General features: G+C 39.2%; 1 protein-coding gene and 1 pseudogene across 4 annotated transcripts in view; both read right to left on the bottom strand.

The window, feature by feature from the left end:
- Positions 1-22295, bottom strand: part of LOC106869432 (CAP-Gly domain-containing linker protein 4) — a 99205-nt gene that overhangs the window by 63901 nt on the left and 13009 nt on the right. The window lies entirely within an intron of this gene.
- On the bottom strand, positions 15881-15979 carry LOC128250180 (U6 spliceosomal RNA; annotated as a pseudogene).

Below are 22295 nucleotides of genomic sequence, written 5' to 3'. Positions count from 1 at the left end.
TATTTTTTTTGCTGGTTTGGATCACCAACCACAGGGTTTACCAGGTACATTCATCGTGACACCAACACTAGAGAGATTGTCAAGAGTAAATGGTCCCCCTTTCACCCACATATTGTCTCTACTCATTTGCCAAGCAATTTACAGAATGTATTGGGTGGATGTTATCATGCTGGTGGAGTAACATTGGGTGGGTACACATACACACACACACATGACCTCCATCCACTACTCAGTATATAGCCATTTACTAAAATATATTTAAGTGGCAGTGATGGTGGTGGTGATAGTGGTTAACACAAAATTGTGTTTTTGAACAGTTCTCGACACAGAGATTTATGATGTTAACTGCCTGCTTACATGAATGCTGGATTGAGAAGTAAGGAGAGAGAGGTTGAAAGAAAGAGAGAAAGAGTTATGAGAGATGTTAAGCAACGCTTGTATCATCATAAATGGAGTATGTAGCACTCTTTAAATGTATTGGTAGTTAACACACAGACACTGGCCAACTTCAAACTGAAACAACAAAATATATAAAAAGTTTAAATGTCAAAGATAAGATTTAGTCATTTTCTTTCAGTGCACAACTGACAATGTTTAAAATACAGACATGATTTAATTATTTCCTCTACAGCATATAACTGACAATATTTACGCATCTATACTACCTCTCCATATCAGTTTCGTCTCTGATTATCATCAAACATCTTATTCCTGGATATACATATGACCCCAGATAGGTGTCAAACTGGAACCTTTTATGTCTAAACTAAGAGGATTAATGTTCTTACCCGTGAAACTATCACCCATTGAGTTTACAAATAACAGTGCCTAGTTCAAATCCAGTCTGAGACTATGTATTTACATCTGGTAAGAGATAATGTGTTTAGTAAAGTCCTCTGTATGAGACATGCGTTTCTTTCCCTGCTGTGAAGCAGAGGGGTGGCAATAGATTGGATTAGACCTCAGTATTTAACAGGTATTTTGATTTACCGATCCCTACTGCCACCACCACTAGGAGGAGGAAAGACAAAAATGTCATTGGTAGGGTCGGAACATTTTCATCAATGATGTCGATTTCTGAGACACAGCATCATAAATTTATGATGAAGAATAATAATGTGGGATATTCATCCATATCATAATAGTAACACCATCATAAAGGAGATGGAGGGGGGGGGGGGTTGTCAGCATCAACACCTGAGAGAATGTGACGTTCATACCTATTAAACAAAAATAACATGAGCATAAAGAAACATGATTTTGTACCAACCCTGTGAACATGTGGCTTTCATTCATATCACAAAAATGATACAAGTATAAACAGAGTAAATTAACAGTAACTCATTCTCCCTCATAGTATTACCACTCACATTCTATTTTTAATTGATGTTAATTAATTTATGTTCTCAGGGTTATCTCCCCTGCCTTTCTTAACCAGAATTAATCATAATATCAATTCTTTATCCTCGCTACAGCTGTAGTTTTAATTAGTTAAAATTTCCTCACTTACTACAATAAGTACATCAGCACTGATCTTATCATTTGGGTTTCCATGCAGGCCCCCAGGCATTCCAACACACACGCACACACACACACATCACCAGTCCTTAATTTGAATTATCAAAAACAAAAAAAAAGACGGAAGTCTAAGGAATCGGTTAACTCACAAGATTACATCTAACTCCACCATATTTACAACACATCCAAGAAAAATTCAAATTCCTCATTCAAAGAGGGCAGAAGGGGTGGGATGGATTGGGGTTTGGGAAGCTGCCTGCTTTGTTCCGTTCTGCTTATTGTTTGCTTTTCTCGTCAACATCTCTGCATTGTTGTTCACTAATTAATTTATTCTAATTAAATGCCAAAAAACATATTCTAAACTGATTAACTTTTGCTTAACAAAAAATCTCACAAGAATAAATCTTGCTGAAATTATAGATGTTAGGTTGGGGGTGGGTGGTAGGTGGCGGAGAGAGTTTAAAAAAAAAAGTAGGGGGGAGAGTATATGGGGTGGCGGTGGGGTCATAACCATAACTAGTGAACATGAAGCTCATAGTTTCAAATCTTAGGTCTGCATTATCGTTTATTTTTCACTCTTTTTTTCACTTGTTTTGGTCATCGGACTGTGGCCATGCTGGGGCACTGGCTTGAAGGCTTTTAACCAAATAAATCACCTCCAAGAATTATTTTGAAGTTTGGTACTAAACCTATCTCTTTTGGCAAACTGCTATGTTATGGGGACAAAAATAAAGGAACTCTGGAAAAGCTTAATAACATCTGGACCATTAAAAGTGTCCTCAGGACAAGGCTAGTTTGAGTGCTCATTTGGCCAACAGGCATTTATGGTTGCAAAGCATGGACTCCGAAGGAAATTGAAGAGAACATAATGCGTATGAAATGTGGATGTACAGGAGAATGTTATGGGTCTCTTACAAGGGTCATCAGATAAATGAATGGATGTTACAACAAGAAGGTGAAAGACAACAACTCCTGAACATTGTGGAAAAACTAAAGTTTAACTATTTTGGCCATATTTGAAGAAGCAGAGATTTGGAAAACATTATCAGGGAAGGAAGCATAGAGGGTAGCAGATGAAGAGGTAGGCAAAGAACAAACTGGATGGACAATATCAAGAGACGGTTGGGACATGAGTTGCAAAGCAGTTGGAAAACAGGAGCTTAATCGAGAAGACTTTTGTAGTAATGTCATCAATGCATTGCAGGATTACGATGCATGATGATGATGATGAACTAGAGACCAATAACCAATGATATGATTGGCTCATTACTAATCAATAGCCAATAATACTTTTGGGCCAATGCATATCAACAACTCCTAGCACAGTTGGCCAAATGCAAACCTATAGCAAACAATACAAGTTTCCACAAAACACACGATATAAAATACAGAAATTATAAACAATGACAAAATTTACTAGTGTTAATTAAAAGCATCAAATATTTACTGAAGATTTAATATTAATTCCGGTTCCCAATGCTTTAAGAATTAGTCGTAATTAACTATAATTATAGTTAATTATGCTTCAATCATTAATTTATAACCATGAGTTAAAAGTCTAGGTGTATATTTGTTTTTAGCTCTTTAGAAGTGTGAGAAGGATGGGGTGGTGAGTGTTAGGTAGAGGTGAGATTAATACAAGTGGAGAAGGCAGCACTGTTTCCATTTCAAATGAGATCCGTTTTATTTCATTTGTATTACAAATGCATTAGGAGAAAACATGACCAATACAAATTTACATCTATCTACCCATATACAATTGAGACTGTACAACCACTGCCACTAACATCCGATTATCCTTATCATTTCAACTGCAAAACTGAAATAGCCAAACTGTTGAATAAACAAGAAAACCACCAGTGACGGATGTTTCTGGACAGGTCACTTTATTCCACATGCCCCACTCACTAACAGTAACTAGGCAGTGGCTGTAGCTATGGTCATTCAGCAAACAAAATTAATTTTGTTCCAAATAGGTGCAGGCGTAGCTGTGTGGTACAAAGCTTGCTTCCCAATCACACGGCTCCAGGTTCAGTCCCACTGTGTGGCACCTTGGGCAAGTGTCTTCTACTAAAGCCAACCAAAGCCTTGTGAGTCAATTTGGTAGATTCAAACTAGAAGAAGCCCATCATGTGTGTGTGTGTGTGGGTTTGTATCTATGTTTGTCTCCCACCACTGCTTGACAATTGGTAGCAGTGTGCTCAAGTCATTGTAAACCAGTGGTTCAGCAAAAGAGACTGATAAAACGAGTACCCACCCACGAGGGTGGCAGTTTTGTATTTTTGCCAGGTAATGGTGGCATGTAAGTCGATGATGGCAACGTGCAAGTTTGTTTGACAGTGGGCATAACATGTGAACACACACGCAAGGTTTGGCAGCCAGAGGGACAAGGAGAGAGAGAGAGAGAGAGAGAGAGAGAGTGGTACATTGGCATTAGCAAGAGGACAACTGGTACAACACACAGATACATGCATAGGTTGGCAGTAAAAAGTTGGCTCAAGACTTTGTAGTCCACTCCTAAGTAATCATCTGGAATTGTCCAAGGAGCAATGGTCACTATCCACGTAGGTGTTCGCTCATGGCTGACCCATAACTGGTTTTAGTGGAGCCCCACTTTGAGATCAGATCACAATATCTATTGTAAACCAATGTAGATTTTTTAAAAGACATAAAATTAAACCATTCTCTGCTATACGTGTATTTGTGTATGTGTATGTATAGGTATGAGTGTGTATATGTGTATGTATATATGTACTGGTGTGTGTGTGTGTGTGTGTGTGCATGTATATGTAGTTATGTATATTACTTTGTGTATGTGTATAGGTATATGAGTGTATGTATATTTAATCATGTGTGCTGCTATGTACATGTGTAAGGAGAGAGAGAGAAAGAGGGAGTGTGTGTGTGTGTGTGTGTGTGTGTGTGCAATAATCATCATCATCGTTCAGACAATAATCCATTAAAACTGCCTAGCCTACACTTAGCTGTCACATCAATGGGCTTATAAGCAATCAATGTCATAAATATTAAACTACTCCATTGCCTCTAACCACCACCACCACCACCACAGCTAGCTTCCAATCAGTAACACAACAAAATGAGGATTTGAAGTTCATGGAGGTCACTAGCAGAATATTTAATGGAGTAGCAGTTTATATATACATGCACATACACACGAGCGTGTGTGTGTGTGTAAGCTACAACACATTTTTTCAACACAACAGAAAGAACACAAGACTTCGATGTTGTGACACTGAATATGATTCTAATGAGAATTGAAATCCTGTTCCTCCAATGATCGGGTTACCAAGAATTTAGGAGTTTTAACTAGAAATTTATTTACAACATAACAATGTTTTCAAATATACAAACTGTGTCAGTGAGTATCCATGCTCACATACATGCATATGTGTGTGTGTGTTTGTGTATAAATATATACACATACATATAAAGTAATTATTTGGACTTTGGGTAAATAATTAGTAGTATTCCAATTAAAGCACTTTCACTTTTTGGGTAACCTGATGTCATCCAGTTTCGATATAAATGTCATTGGATCTATCTCAAGAATTCTCTCATTCATATATATACATCATCATCATCGTTTAACATCCGCTTTCCATGCTAGCATGGGTTGGACAATTTGACTGAGGACTGGCAAACCAGATGGCTACACCAGGCTCCAATCTGATCTGGCAGAGTTTCTACAGCTGGATGCCCTTCCTAACGCCAACCACTCCAAGAGTGTCGTGGGTGCTTTTATGTGTCACCGGCATGAGGGCCAGTCAGGCGGTACTGGCAACGGCCACGCTCAAAATGGTGTTTTTACGTGCCATATATATATAATTTGCCATGTTGGACCACTGAACTCAACATGTTTTTTCATTCTCTCTCTATGTATTTTCTCTAATGCCTTTCTGTCAAAGAGCGTAGGCTTGAAATGTAAAAGACTTTCCCATTTTTCCTGAGTGTCAAACTAATATACTTGCTTATTGTTCCTACACCTGTCCTCGTTTTTTGTTTTACTATAAATTTGAACTATATATATACATATATATATTAGACAGAGTCCATTAGTCTTGGTGAAGACAAGACAACCTCTCTAATGCTGGTGCCACAACAAAATACAGCCAGTACATTTTGTAAAGTAGCTGGCATAACAAAGGACATCTGACTGTAGGAGATCATAACAAAATGGAAGTGAGAAGTAAGACAGGGTGCCCAGACTATCGAGGAAGAACAGAACCTTCAAATAAGGACTCAGACAGCGACAATAAGTCCAACATGGAATGCTGTAGTATGATGATGTTGATGATGATGATGATGAGCACAGGTCTCTAGCCAAGAAGTTTGCATTACAACCAATTCAGTTACATTGCGAGGTACGTTGGGTGAGTGTCTTTATCTGTGTAACCTCAGGTACAACGAATGCCTTGTCAGTAGAATTTGGCAGATAGGAATTGCAGAAGCCTTTGTGTGTGTGTATGAGCATGTGTGCACACATACCCTCTCACATACTCTTTCTCTGAGATGAAGAGATGAAAAACTTCGAATAGAAGAATCACATAGACTCATCTTTGGATAAAGACCATTCCGCTCTACTTAAAGTAGTGACTATTTTATTTATCGATTTTGTTTCCTTGTAATTCACACTGGCATGAATCCACAATAATCACACACACATTGTGTTTGTGTGAGATTGAACCTTTTAAAGGTGGTGTCCCAACATTTCTGCAACTAACTAACTGAAACTGATTAAAGAACTATGTATGTATTGTCACAGAAATTCTCTGTTCCATTTAACCTACCTGTAATCTAATACGGGGGTCAAATTTAATCAATTAAGACATAATGCTTAGTAGCATTTTATCTCCCTTTGCATTGTGAGTTCAAATTCCACCGAGGCTCATTTTGTTTTTCATCCTTTTGGGGGTTCAATAAAATAAGTGCTGGTCAAGCATCAGGGTTGTTGTAATCAACTGGTCCTCTCCTTAAAGTTTTAGATGTGATACATCGGAGGGCAGCAAACTGGTAGAACCATTAGTATACAGGACAAAATACCTTGCAGGATTTCATCTGTTTTAATGCTTTGAGCTCAAATTCTGCCAAATTCAACTTTGCCTTTCATTTTTACAGGGCCAGTAAAATAAATACCAGTCATACACTGGAATCCTTGTAATTAACTAGTCTGCTCCCCCTTTGTGCTTATAGTAGAAAGGATTGTTATTATAATTATTTACCAAGGTTGTCTTTGTCTTTCCCTCTTTTGGGGTCAAACTAAAGAACCAGTCAAGTACTGGGTGGTGGGGAATATATTCAACTTGTGACCCCCACCTCCCCTCAAAATTACTGGCCTTGTGCCAAAATTAGAAACCACCACCACCACCACTACTGCTGCTGCTGTTGTTTTCATAGAAGTAGAGTGAGAGAAAACGAAATTAGGCTAAACACCTAACAGTCTATCTATGAAGCCCTAAGTTCTGAGTTCAAATTTTACCAAAACTTAGGAGTTCTCTCTCTCTCTGTCTGCAGTGGATAACATAAAACAAACCCTAAGTACCTGTCATATGCTGGGCACACTTCCACACCCTATTTCACTCCTATCCGACTTGCAGAAACTTTCTTTTTCTGTAAAATTCGTGGCCATGTGTTTTGCCAGTACAAAGTATCCATCATTGTTATCCCAGAAGTCACACCTCCCTTTTTTCATCCTTCCCCTATCATCAACAATCCCAGAAATCCCTTAGCCAGGGGCAGCATGTGTTCTTCTGACTACCACCACCACCACCACTATTACCAGTGAGGGGTTAGAACGGAAGGTGAATGGTTGAGGCAGGGAGGTAGTCCTGACTGGAAGAGACATAATAACATAAGGACTGGTAAATCATCTGTCATACTCTGAAGTGTGTAAATGTGTGTGTGTGTGTGTGTGTGTGTCAGAAGTGGTAAGGGTAGAAAGGAGGAGTTAGGGGCTCTGAGGAACCCACAAGTCTAGAATAATGAAGTCGACAGTCTGTAATGGTGTAGTTGTGTTGGTGTTGATGGTGGTGGTGGTTTATGATGTAGTGGAGGTAGTGGTGACATTATGCAGAGTGATCTGTTGTAGTATGTGCTGTAGTATATAGCAGTGTTGTTGGTGTTGTTGTGATAGTGGTGGTGGTGGTGACGGCGGAGGTTATACTACAGTACAAGAGAAAGTATTGTAGGGTATGATATTGTGTTGTAGAGGTGGTAGTATACAGTGTCCAAACATGTTGCGAGAGGTAGGTAGGTGGTTGTGGTAGTGTGATGACAATGGTAAGATATTAGTGGTGGTAAAGTATAAGATGGTATTGAAATAATAGTAGTGGTGGTGGTGGTGGTAATAGTGTAGCTGATGTTTATGACAGCGATTGTAATGGTCCAGGTTATAGTATAGTGATGGTGGCAATCGTCGTGTTATTGTAGTAGTAGTGGTGGCGGTGGTAGTGGTGGTGGTAGCGGTGATGGTAGTAATTGTCGTATGTGCTGTAGTTGTTGTGGTAGCAGTTCTATACTACTGCACTAGTTTGTAGTTGTGGTTGTAGTGGCGGTGGTGGTAGCAAACAATGGACTGTCAATAACAAAGATGAACAAAAGAACTGACAGCCCAAGCTGGAAGAATATGAGGGGGGGGGGTATCCCGCGCGCGTGTATATATATATATGTGTGTGTGTGTGAGTACAGTAATTATATATACACACATCGATGTATGTATGTATGTATGTATGTATGTATGTATGTATGTATGTATGTATGTATGTATACACCTACACACACATAAAATACACGAAAGACACACAACGGGCACATGTGTATAAGACAGCGCGATTTACATGTTTCACACGTGTGTATATACAAATACAGCAATATGTATACATTTCACAGGAGTGAAATGTACATTTTATGTATGTGTATGTATGTATGTACGTACGTACGTACGTACGTATGTATGTATGTGTATATATATATATATATATATATATATATATATATATATATATATACACACACAGACACAAATCACAGAATACATACACACATACACAATCATATATCCATATACACATACATACATACATAAAATGTATAGAGCTGTATAAACACTTTAAACGACAGGGTGTATATAAATATAAAGTATGACAAACACAATACATACGAGAGTGTATATACATTTGGCACACACACATACACACGATATATACACTTTACAAAGGTATACACTGATTTATAGACACAATATACACAGATGTGTGTGTGTGTGGACATAAATATACATACATGGACATCACGAGATACATACAATCACATACGCAATCGCGTGCATCCTATACACATATATACACTCACATACATGTATATACACACATATATACATATACACATGTACATACAGAAACTAATATAATATTCGGTCGAACATAGACACGCACGCACACACACACATATGTACATACATGTACATACACACACATACATATGTACATACATATGTACACACACACACATACATACATGCAGAGATACAAATATATACTGGCATACACACATACATATAATTACCTGGTTGACACGCAGGTACACACTGACATATCTATATATACATACACAAAGGTACACTTGGTAGACACACACACATACATACAGGTAATATATTGACACATGTACATCCACAAAGGTACACACTGACACACACCGATACAGACACATAGTTAATAACACTCACACACTAACATACACTGACAGACAGTACGAGCCGCACACGGACACATTAACACAGAAACACACTCACACACACACAGTGTGAGAGAAAGAAAAAGAAAGAACGAGAAAAAGAGCATGAGAGAGAGGGAGGGAGGGAGAGATAAATAAATAGATAGATAGACAGAGAGGGAGGGGGAGAGTATGTAGAAGACAATGGAGGTGATATCAAAAGAAAGACAAAGTCGGCAGAAGACAGAATGGCGAGGAAATAACAAGAAAACGGAAAGATGGAAGAGAAAGTAAATGGAGGAGAAACTTACGTTGGAGTCTTTACGTCGTGTCGGTGTCGTGACAGAGAATAATAGAGAGGTAAGAAGATGTCGAGGCGGCCAAGGTGATGATATAATAATAAATAGAGATGTCCACAAGGACGATGGCAGACGACTGCCGTGTTATTGTTGTTAGTGTAAATAAAAAAGGACAGACGACACAGTTGAATGGGATTGTACCGGAGGGAGGGAGGGAGAGAGAGAGTGAAAGTGAAAGGCTGTAGAGAGAGAGAAGAGAAGAGGTGATGGGATTAAAGAGAGGGGGGGAAGAAGTGATATACTATAGAGAGTGAGAAGTAATGAGGATATATAAACACATACATACATATGAGACAGACAGAGAGGGAAGGAGGAGTGGCTAATTGACTGACTGGGAGAGGGTGAGAGAGAGAGTGAGGCAGAGAAAATGATGTGAGAGAGTGAGTGAGTGAAAGAGAGAAAGAAAGGGGAGCGGAAGACTGGAGGCATATGGAGAGTAAGTAATAAACGAGTGGGAGGGAGAATAATAGGGAGAGGAAAGGGAGAAGTAGAAATATAGAGCGGAAGGTAGAGGAAGAGGCAAAGAGGAAACCGAAAGGAGGGAAGTGGGGGGGGGGTGAACAAGTTAAAAGCGGGAGGGAGATAATTAATAGAGATTGAAAGAGAGGGGAGGGAAAACAGACGTTATGAGAGAGGGGAAGGAGGTGCAAAACAGAGAGAGAAAGACAAAGTAAAAGAGAATAAAACAGGAAATTAAAGAGAAAGAGAGAGAGAGGGAGAGGGAATGAGAGAGTGAGAGATAATCCATGCAAGTCAATCCACCAATGGTTGTGTAATGCGTGAGTGTATGTCTTATGTTTGGCAACTACACACACACACACAAACATTTGTATTGAGTACTTCATGATCATAGGATTATCATATACATACATTCATATCTATGTGTGTTTGTGTGTGTGTGTGTGTGTGTTATATATATATATATATATATATACAGTATATATGTTATATATATATGTATATATTTATATTATATATATATATATATATATATATATATATATATATATATATATATTTATATTATATATATATATATATATATATATATATATATATATATATATATATAATACCATACCATACTATATTCTGGTGCCTAAACATAAGTACCATATTCAATTTTTGAATCTAAATCTATATATATATATATATATATATATATACATGTATATTTATTACATTTATCTTATATAATAATATATATATATATATATATATTAAATATATTGTACATCTTTTAAATAAATATCTGTTACAGACACAAACACAAAACATATATAGTTTATGTGTGGGCATGTTATGTGTGTGTATATGCAAATACACACACACACACACACACACACACACACACAGACGGACGGACATATGCAAATATCTTTCAAGTGAAACCAAAGTGGCGGCAGCGTCTCTACAACCCAGTCACTGACATGGTTCTACAACTGCTCTTGGTTAGAATGGAACTATGTCAATGACCAGGTCAGCGTGGCTTGAAAATGGAAATGTTGGCACCTCAAGACAATGGAAAGTGAATCTCACAGACTTTTGGGGTGACTAAATGAAAATTGCTTTTGTGTGGTGTGAAGGTGCATGGCCAAGTGGTTAAGGTGTTGGCTCATGATTGCAAGACTGTGGTTTCATTTCCCAGACCAGGTGGTGCATTGTGTCCTTAAGCAAAACACTTCATTTCACATTACTTCAGCTGACCCTGCGATGGATTTGCATTCTGTTAACCCTTAAGCATTTAATCTGATCATATCAGGCCCAAATATTCTATCTGTTCTATGTTATAACTGACCAGATTCATCCTCTCACACCTACCCTACAATGTTGTTCTAAAAATATAAAGACCCCTTTCGGTAATGAATGACCATGGGACTGCACCAAGAAAGTTCTCTGAGGCACAAGACTGGGCAAGGTTGTTTATGGAAGATCAGCAGTCCCCCATGCATACCAGCCTCCCCTCTCCATGCCACTGATGTTATGCAAGGGAAATGTAAAGGGGCCGATACAGTTCACTCTGTAAAGTGTGGAAAGCATTAGGAAGGGATCTAGCTGTAGAAACCAGGCCTGACATTAGTGCATGATGCAGGCTTCTGACTTGCTAGCCCCTCTCAAACCATGTAATCTATACCAGTGGATGTTAAATGATGATGATGATGATGATGACGACAATATATAACAGATTGCAAGCTATCCTTGGAAACAGAAAATGAAACTAACTGTCATATTGGTGCAGTTTCAACGTATATTAACTAGTTTTATTATTTTACTCTCTGTGTCAAGTTCTTATTTGTTCTGTTTGTATTTACAATTAGATTCAATTATTTAATAGTTAAGAAACTCGTTTTGCAACCATGTGGTTTCTACTCCGGCCTTAAGCTGATCAATGCTTTGTGTGTAAATTTAGTCACATTTTATTTAAATGCTTAAAAGAGAGTAATAAAACTGATTTCAGAGATTAACTGAAAGTACATGACTTGTACTTTACATGCATATGATGGCATTACGGATATAGTGAACCCCCTCCCCCCCCAAAAGAAACCCCAACCTTTTACCCTTTTACTTGTTTCAGTCATTTGACTGCGGCCATACTGGAGCACTGCCTTTAGTCGAGCAAATCGACCTCAGGACTTATTCTTTGTAAGCCTAGTACTTATTCTATCGGTCACTTTTTGCTGAACCGCTAAGTTACGGGGGACGTAAACACACCTGCATCGGTTGTCAAGCGAGGGTTGGGGGACAAACACAGACACACAAACACACACACATATATATATATATATATATATATACATATATACGATGGGCTTCTTTCAGTTTCCGTCTACCAAATGCACTCACAAGGCTTTGGTTGGCCCGAGGCTATAGTAGAAGACACTTGTTCAAGGTGCCATGCAGTGGGAATGAACCCGGAACCATGTGGTTGGTAAGCAAGCTACTTGCCACACAGCCACTCCTGCGCCTATTCAATTTCTAAAGCAAAGACAATGAAGCAAAAATAATTTAAGTCATTTATTGATAATATCTGACATGGCCACCTTACATAATATCATGACATTACATAGATATCAAATATTTCTAATGCTGATGACTAAGATGAATATTCCAGCCAAAGCTGCCAAGAAACTCTGCCACAGTCTTGGGGTTCTCTTGTTGAGCAACACACAAGTTACAAAGGCGTTCTTCTAGCGACATTTTTTTTTAACCTCTGGTATTTTTTCAGTGGTTTTTCTTCCTGTGACTTTTTTTGGATTCTCTTTTCCCACCACCAAACCTTGAGAAAACAGTTTTACCATAAGAAAGGAGAAAGTACATTTAATATCAATCTGTGAGTCCCAGAATTTGATGAACGATTTCATCTGTGAAGATTGACTCCGATTCCTAAAATTATTAATAACACTCAACACGTGGAAAACACTAAGACCTGCCTCAAATAAGAAAATATAGAGTATCGTGGCATAATGTTTTGCCTTGTATGATTTTAGACATTATGGTGTAGTTTAACCCTTTTAAACCAGACATAACCAGCCAAAATATTTTACCTGTTTCATGTTCAAATTAGCTAGATTCAGCCTCTCCCACGCACCTTACAATGTCATTCTAAAAATAGACAATCACATCATTGAAGTCTCAAAGCTACAAGGTGATATGTGATTAATTTTTTAAAATGTGAATAAATGAGCATTAAATTTGATAAATTAATTTGAATGCTAACGGGTTAAGGAAGATCTGGTTGCTATTTCTAGCTGGTCAAGAGACCACATAAAGGTTCATCATGTGTCTGTGCTGTTACCATAGAGACACACACAGTTGCAACTTCCTGTATGTTAGCAATGGAAGCTTCCAATTGGTTAAAATTACATAACTTTAAATGCTTGTAACTTCTTGCAAAAAAAAAAAAAAAAAAATGAAAAATGAATGTGATTTTTGTCATCAAAACTACATTTTCTTGAAAATTTCAAATATTTGAAATGGTTGAAAAAAAAATTTAACAAGATCCGAATTTGGCTGTTGTTTCTAGCAGATTGAGCAACTGAGTAAAAACACCCGCATTAACTCCCCAATGGACAGTAGCTTGGGTAGGAATGGTGGTGGTGACAGAGGTGGGGGGTGAGAGTGGTGTTGGTGGTTGCTTTAGATGGCAGCTGGTAACAATATTGATGGTGGTGATGGAGATATACTGATGGTGTCCTTGGTTAGCGAGCAGTTAGTAGTATGGATGGTGGTGATGGTGATGGTAGTGGTGGCAGAGATGATGGTGGTGATGGTGGTGATGGTGATGGTAGTGGTGGCAGAGATGATGGTGGTGATGGTGGTGATGGTGATGGTAGTGGTGGCAGAGATGATGGTGGTGATGGTGGTGATGGTGATGGTAGTGGTGGCAGAGATGATGGTGGTGATGGTGATGGTAGTGGTGGCAGGGATGATGATGATGGTGATGGTAGTGGTGGCAGAGATGATGGTGGTGATGGTGATGGTAGTGGTGGCAGAGATGATGGTGGTGATGGTGGTGATGGTGATGGTAGTGGTGGCAGAGATGATGACGATGATGATGATGGTGGTGGTGGTGGTGGATCATCATCATGATCATCATCATCATTGGGACATGATTGAATGATAGGTGGGGGGGGGGAGGCCAGACAGGGAGATAGATGTGAGGACACCTGGAGGTTGATGTAGTAGGGGGTAGGATAGGGGGTGAGCAGACTAGACCAGAGGGAACATAGAGGCTGAGGGTGGAGTGGCTAGACTGTCTTTTGCTTTCCTGCCATTGTCAAGGTGCCACCATGGAGTTTCTTTGTGCTGTAATTAAGATACAGAAGACAACCCCACCCCTACCACCACCACCATTGCAGTGACAGTGTGTTGTTATATGTATAGGAGAGAGAGAGAGGTGAGAGTGGAAGGAGGAGGAAACGGAGAGAGAGATAGAGAGGCAATAAAGAGAGAGAAAAAGGAAGCAAAAGAGAAAGGGTAAGAGGGAGAAAGAGATAGAGAGAGGATTGAGGGGAGAGAGAGAGAAATAGTGTAGGAGTGATAGAAAAAGAAAGTATGGAGAAAGAGAGTGTTTGTCAGTAGGAAATGGATAGCATGAAAGAGAGAGAGAGAGAGAGAGAGAGAGAGAGAGAGAAAGAGAGGAAACTCAGACAGATAGAGACAGAATAAATAGAATGATGGGTAGACAGACAGACAGACAAAGAGGAAAGAAAAAAGCCAGCCTGAAAACGAAAAAAATACCTCCAATTTCCATCCTACAATGAGGAGAATTGACATAAATACAGATAGAGAGGGAAAGATAGAAGATAAAGGAATGGAGAAAGAGAGTGAAAGATAAGAGAGAGAGAGAGAGAAACAATGAGAAGTTCAATAAGCAGGAGATTCCAGTTCAAACCCTACTTGAGCAATTACAAAAAACGCAAAGCTGTTCTTCACACACACACACACACATTGTTATTAAACAATGTGTGTGCACTGTATGCAAAGCATCGAGTGATCCTTCAGTTTAATGTAAAATGGTTTTATTCAAAATGGACACAAAAAAAAACCCAGACATTAACAAACAAACCACCACATTAAGGTTACAATCATACATACATTCACAGACATACATGCATAAATGCATGCATGCCTCCATGAATGGACAGACATGAAATGGAGGAAACGAGTATATCTAGGCCTTAAGCAAAATCTTAAAACGTGTGTGTGTATTTGTGTGTGCAGATGTTCATATTAGCATAGAATGATGATGCACACACACACATATATAGACACACAGGACTGTAGTTGTTCAGTGAAGGCTCCCTGTTAAATCTGACAGGAAACTCCACCATTGCTTGTCATGACAGTGGACCTGACCCTGTCATTAACACCTATGGAGGCTGTCTAATTTGCTGCCGACTCCAGCATGGCCATTCACTTCCAGTGATGGGAACACAAGGATTAAGATCAACCCATGTCACGAGGTCTGTTCCCCCCCCCCAGTCTCACAAATCCTGCAAACCTCAATGGATGCTGTCAATCACAGACACACAAACATATACACACACACACACACAAACACACACACACATATATATATATATATATATATATATATATATACAATGGGCTTCTTTCAGTTTCTGTCTACCAAATCCACTCACAAGGCTTTGGTAGGCCCAAGGCTATAATAGAAGACACTTGCCCAAGGTGCCATGTAGTGACACTGAACCCAGATCCATGTGGTTGGTAAGCAACCTACTTACCACACAGCCACTCCTGCGCCTATCAAAAATATGGAACGCTTCACAAATTTGCGTGCCATTCTTGCGCAGGGGCCATGCTAATTCTTCTCTGTATCATTCCAATTTTAGTATAATTTTATAAAAGATTTCAAGCAATGGGATCAACCATCCAGGTGAGAGTATTACCAATTGAATAATTTCAATCACTTGGTCATGCTCACAAAACACAAGCACACACATACATCACAGTTGGTTACTCAACAGAATTGACAGTGCTGGGTTTATTCATTTTTTTTTTTTTTTGCTGACTTATGTTAGGCGTGCCATTAAGTGTGGTCTTATGAGTCACAACCAGCCTGTCAATTCATTTATGAAATATCAACATTTTCACACTTGACCTACAAGATTTTTCTCAAACATACCTTCTTCCTAAGCCGACCTTTCTCTACTTCAACAGTAAGTAGTTTCTACTACCAACCTATGGTCTATTTTAATCCAATTCTAATCTTTCCTTTTATTAAAGATCTCTGTAATAACACAATTATTTAACCTCTGCATACTAACATGTAGCTTTCATGTCCTTTCATCTCATTACATTCAAACTTTGTCTCAAGTTAAGCATTGCACATCCAACAACTTAAAATGATTTACTTGTCAATTCCGGTACAACCTCTTACATTCACAGTCCATGTTTCTCTACATGTGGTGTATGTCTAAGATGTGTGATAATGCAGTGTATGATGGTGAAACATGGATAATGAATGTAGAGTTATTTCTATAGATTTTCCATAGCAATTAGATCCAGCACTGAAAGTTACAGTTCATGTAGGAATACGTTTATGTAAACAATGTGATCAAAGATAGAAAAATAGGAACGGGTGTATATCCATATTTCAGGAGTTTTTGTTCTCTCTTCAGTACCACATCCAACCCAATAACCATCCATGAACACACTGCTTAAATAGTTACCAAATACAGTAGTGTAACACAATTTGGATATACCAATTTTACATAATAAACACATGCTTGGCAATTAGTATGTAGATATTAATAGCGAAAATAGAAGACTAAAGAGGATGTATAAGATGAGTGGCGACATAGGTAGTGAAACGTGGACAAGCTCATTTCAAACTTTGTTCTCAATTAAACATCATACGTCCAACTGATTATAATTAATGTATTACTATAAATTCTACATCCAGGACTTGAATTGTATTTGAGACTCTTGCCAGCTGCCAGTATTTCCAAACACACAACAGACAACTTGATATTCTGTCTCATCATCATCATCATCATCATCGTTTAACGTCCGCTTTCCATGCTAGCATGGGTTGGACGATTTGACTGAGGACTGGTGAAACCGGATGGCAACACCAGGCTCCAGTCCGATTTGGCAGAGTTTCTACAGCTGGATGCCCTTCCTAACGCCAACCACTCAGAGAAATACTATAAACTGCTTCTGCTATTTGAAATTAGCAATTAATTCATTAATTAGATTCACAAGTTTTATGTCTCATAGAAAGCAATGAACTTATGCAGAACATTTTGATATTGTAATATTGAATATAGCAACAAGAAACAGAGATGCAAGAACTTGTGAAGGTTTGTGCTGGCAAAAAGTACATGAATTTTGTGATAAGGAATAAATTAGTTTGTATTGAGGAAGAGGAGAAATCTTATGGTATGGGCAGAACTCTTCATTAAGGAGAACAAATAATTGGTACCAATTACAGAGCCATGTATCTTCTGAAGAGGGGAGAGAAAAAGTTGGTCGTTGTTGCTGTTATTGTATGAAGTATAGTGGTAGGTTAGTGAAATTACCTATGTTGCTAGTGCTAAGTGACTGACTATCTTTTAAAGATATAATGCACAATAACCTATCTTGCTAGTGTAAAATGACTGACTAATTAATTATATAGTGGAAATATATGATAACCTATCTTACTTGTGTTAAGTGATTGATCAAATATCATGTGTGGAGATAGAATAACATTAAAATGTCCTGGGTAAGATTCTAAACTGCATTTGGTCATGGGGGCCTTGGTACAAGAGTTCCAGAATAGTAGCACCTGTTAGGGCTCCGGCTATGGGTTAAGTAGCATGTGTACCACCCACTTCAAACCCAGGCTACGTCTGCTGCAACAATCAGTGGTGACTTGGTCAGTGAATCCTTTGTGGTGGCCAGCAATCGATGGCAGGATGGGCTCTTATGAATCACACTATCCCAAAGTGCGTATACATGTGACCAGGGACCACGTGTGAACTTGTATTCACACTGAAACTCTAAACATGAACTCTACACCTCAACAACGAATGAGGACTACTGCAATGGCACCGATGCCATCCATCACGATTGCTGTCTCAGTGGAGCATTTGTCAGATTTGCAAGCTGGATATTTAGGCTGTGGGCAGAAGCATTGCTTTGCCTCCTGGAGTGTTAGAGTCAACCATTGAATGTGGTCAGCCTCCATGAGGGACGTGGTGAACTCATCGGTCAAAGCCGGCTCAACTTACCACAAGTGAATGCAACTACAAGTACAAGTGTAAAAATAACTGAAACAATTTATAAATTCATTATTTACATTTGACGGATATTTGTCCTCATCTTGTTTGTTGTTAACACAACGTTTCGGCTGATATACCCTCCAGCCTTTATCAGGTGTCTTGGGGAAATTTCGAACCTGGGTTCTCGTTCCTAAGGCGTATATCCATCAAATGTAAATAATGTAAATAATGTACATAATTCCTCATTTCTAAAATGTAGAACTGAATTTATAAACACTATAGATGCTGTGTTAGTATAGCTGATGACATAGAAGATATCGGGTTCACAACCTGTCACTGTCTCAAATCAAAGCTTAAATTGTCAAATATCATCAATCACTGATCTCGTTGTACTGTACCAAAGACTCCTCACAGCAACAAGCATTGAGCTTCTAGAAATAGCAGCCAAATCTGCCTCAAATTACTGAAAAGACATGCTAGATAATGTTGTCTTTGATATACTTACATCTAGGTGCCTTTGTTTACTCTGGGATAACCTGCGGTTAAACCATAACAAAAAAACCCTAGAGAGAAGGGGAGAAAGAAAGAGAAACAGGGAGATCCTTTCTTATCGGTGAAGTAGTAGTAGTAGTAGTAGTAGTAGTAGTAGTAGTAGTAGTTCTGCTGAAGACTGGGTTTTTGGATCTGTTTATGCTAAGATGCTGCTGCTAATGATTTAATTCTGCCGAAATCCAGTGTCACCTTTCAACAATAGCGAGGTAAAAGTAAAAAACTAGTTCTTATATGCTAGACCATGCATATGAGAGGTGTCAATTGTCTTAACTGCCATAGTGGTAGCAGTGGTAGGGGCAGCAGCAGCAGCTGTAGTAAATAGTGAAAATGTGTGGCGATCGTTATTGTTGATTGTGTTGGAGATCCCATTTCCTCGTTCTATGTCGGGAAGAGAAGCTGTGTAAAAGCAGCACCACCCACCACCACCACCACCACCACCAACCCATCGCCACTCCATTCTCCCCCACCCCACACGACGCACAGCATCAATTAAGTAAGACATTTGACACGAACATTTTTCCTTCGTCGCTGCTGCCACCACCACCACCACCACCATGATCAACACCATCACCGCCACCACCAATACTTCTTCGACTACTTCCACCATCTTCACCATCACCACTATCACCGTCACCACCACCACCACCACCACCACCTTGCTGTCTCTGATCCTCCTCACAAAACCCTGAAATCTGCAATTATTAATGATGTTACTCTCTCCAGCAGCTGTTAGAGAGAAGAGCAAGAGAGAGAGAGAGAAAGGAGAAAAAGAGGAGGAAGGGAGAGAGAGTGTGGAGGGAGAGAGAGAGAGAGTGAAGAGGGGGAGAAAGAGAGAGAGAGAGAAGAAAATCTGTAAGTGTAAAACTTATAAAATACAATCTTTTGAAAAATCTATTATTGCATGTGCGCATGTGAATGTGTGCACATGCATGAACACACACACACACACACACACTAATGAACGTACACATACATATAAAGGTTGATAAATTCAACATGAACCAAGTCAGTACTCTGAGTTTTTCACTGAGAATACTCTCAGAAGTTCAACTTGAATCACCATCATTCAATGCCTGTTCTCCATGCTGGCATGGTTGGACGGTCTCTCAGGAGCTGCCCAGGCTCCAGTTATCTGGTCTGACACGGTTTCTATGACAGGATGCCCTTCATAATGTCAACCACTTTACAGGGTGTACTGAGTGCTTTCTTCATGGCACCAAGACTGGTGGGGGTCACGAAGTAACTTGTAAGAAAAGACAAAGTCCCCCTCAACTGGGGGGAGTAGTATTGAGAGATTATATATCTTTTATCCTTTACGTGTTTCAGTCATTGGACTACAGCCATGCTGGAGCACTGCATTGAAGGGTTTTAGTCAAATCAATCCCAGTACCTTAGTTTTTAAAGCCTGGTGCTTATTCTATAAGTTTCTATTGCCAAACTGCTAGGTTATAAGGACATAAACAAACCAACACCATTTGTCAAGCAGTGGTGGGGGACAAACACACATAGATATATATATACAACAGACTTCATTCGGTTTCCATCAATCAAATCCATGCACAAGGATTTGGTAGGCCAGGGGCTATAATAGAAGACATTTGCTCAAGGTGCCATGCAGTGGGACTGAACCCAGAACCAATAGGGAAGCTTACGTCTTACCACCCAGCCATGTCTGTGCCTAAATTTGTGTGTGCATGCGTGTGTATAAATATGCCCAGAGTTGTCACACTCCCCACTAAACCCACCCCATTATTCAACAAACTCTTAACTGATTTTAATTCAAAAGTTGTCTCCCTTCCTTTCTACGACAACAATTATTATTAACGCCAAAAGATGTTTATTTCTATTACAGGTGCAATTTTAATTGTTTCAACAGATATTTTTACTTCACAACATGAAACACATTCACTCCCCTCCCCTCCACCTTAAATACATGAAAATACAAACTCAAGTAGATGAGTCAGGCAAAGCTGAATATAAATAACAATGCAACGTAGCAATTTGTTAATGATGTGCTTCACAGTTGGAGATCTGCCCATGATACAACACTATTGTCAATGAAAGAACCAGTATGCTACTACTGGATCTACTAGAAATAGCAGCCAAACCCTGATGGCTGGTGGTAATAGATCTCTGCTGTTCAACAATGAGGATTCAGTTGTTTGATCTCGTCTGAATTACCTGTTCTTTGAGTTAATGTGTAAATGGATGAGTATTCCACAGACGATTGTTATTGCGAGCATCAATGCCCATCCTTTTCCCCTAATAGATGTGTATAGCTATGCAGACCCCTTGGCAAGAACCTGCTCTGCTCCCCTTTCTCATTGTAATCCCCTCTTCCCTTAGAGCAAATGCCGACCTCCCCTTCCCCTCCCCATAGGTTCATAGTCTTGCGAATTGCATGGCAACCTCAATAGTGCTGGTGCCACATGAAAATCATTCTAGCTCTTGATAAAGTGGTTGGCATCCAACCGTAAAAACCATGTGGGAACAGACATTGGAGCTCATGGACACATGAATCCTGTCAAGCCATCCAACCCATACCAGCATGGAAGACCATGGCTGATGGTGATGGGTGATGATGATGATGATAGTGATGGGTGATGATGACGATATTGATGGGTGATGATGATTGATGATGATTGATGATGATTGATGTTGAGTGATGATGATTGATGATGAGTGAAGATGATTGATGATGATGAGTGATAATGATATTGGTGATGATGACGATGATGATAATGGGTGATGATGATGGGAATGGGTGATGATGATGGTGATGGGTGATGATGATGATGAGTGATGACAATGATGATGATGGTGATAGTAACAGTGATGCTGGTGTCAACGACGATGATGGTGATTGATGTACTCTTAATGTAATTCTCAGACAGAACCAGCTTCGGTTCCAGTGCGTGACAAAACTAGCTTTTGAATTACAGACCGAATCCACCCGACAGGTTTCTGTACGGGTTCCCTCTACTCCTTTTCACTCCCAACTTATGCTATTGACAATGCAGCAAGTCCTGCGTTTCCCACCCCCTGCACCTTCTGACATTGTCCAAGACAAATACAAAAGATCTTACAGATGGTCACTAATGTCGTTACAGGTGAATCCAGGTTGTAAAGAGCTGGAACTAATACTGCAACATATTTTGTCTGACTCACCAACTATTCTACCGATCACATACACACACACACACATGAAAACATGAACCAACACACATACATGAGCATATAATGTACACACAGACCTATACAAACACACATATGGACTGATGCACACACATACGCATCCACAAACACACACATGGACAAACACATACACACAGATATATCCATGCACATGGAGCAACAATCACAGACACACAAGTACACACAAACACACACCAATGAAATGCAA

Source organism: Octopus bimaculoides, chromosome 19 (assembly GCF_046866305.1).
Source record: "Octopus bimaculoides isolate indiv1 chromosome 19, ASM4686630v1, whole genome shotgun sequence".
Taxonomy (NCBI): Eukaryota; Metazoa; Mollusca; class Cephalopoda; order Octopoda; family Octopodidae; genus Octopus; species Octopus bimaculoides.
This window is presented reverse-complemented; position numbering and strand designations above follow the sequence as displayed.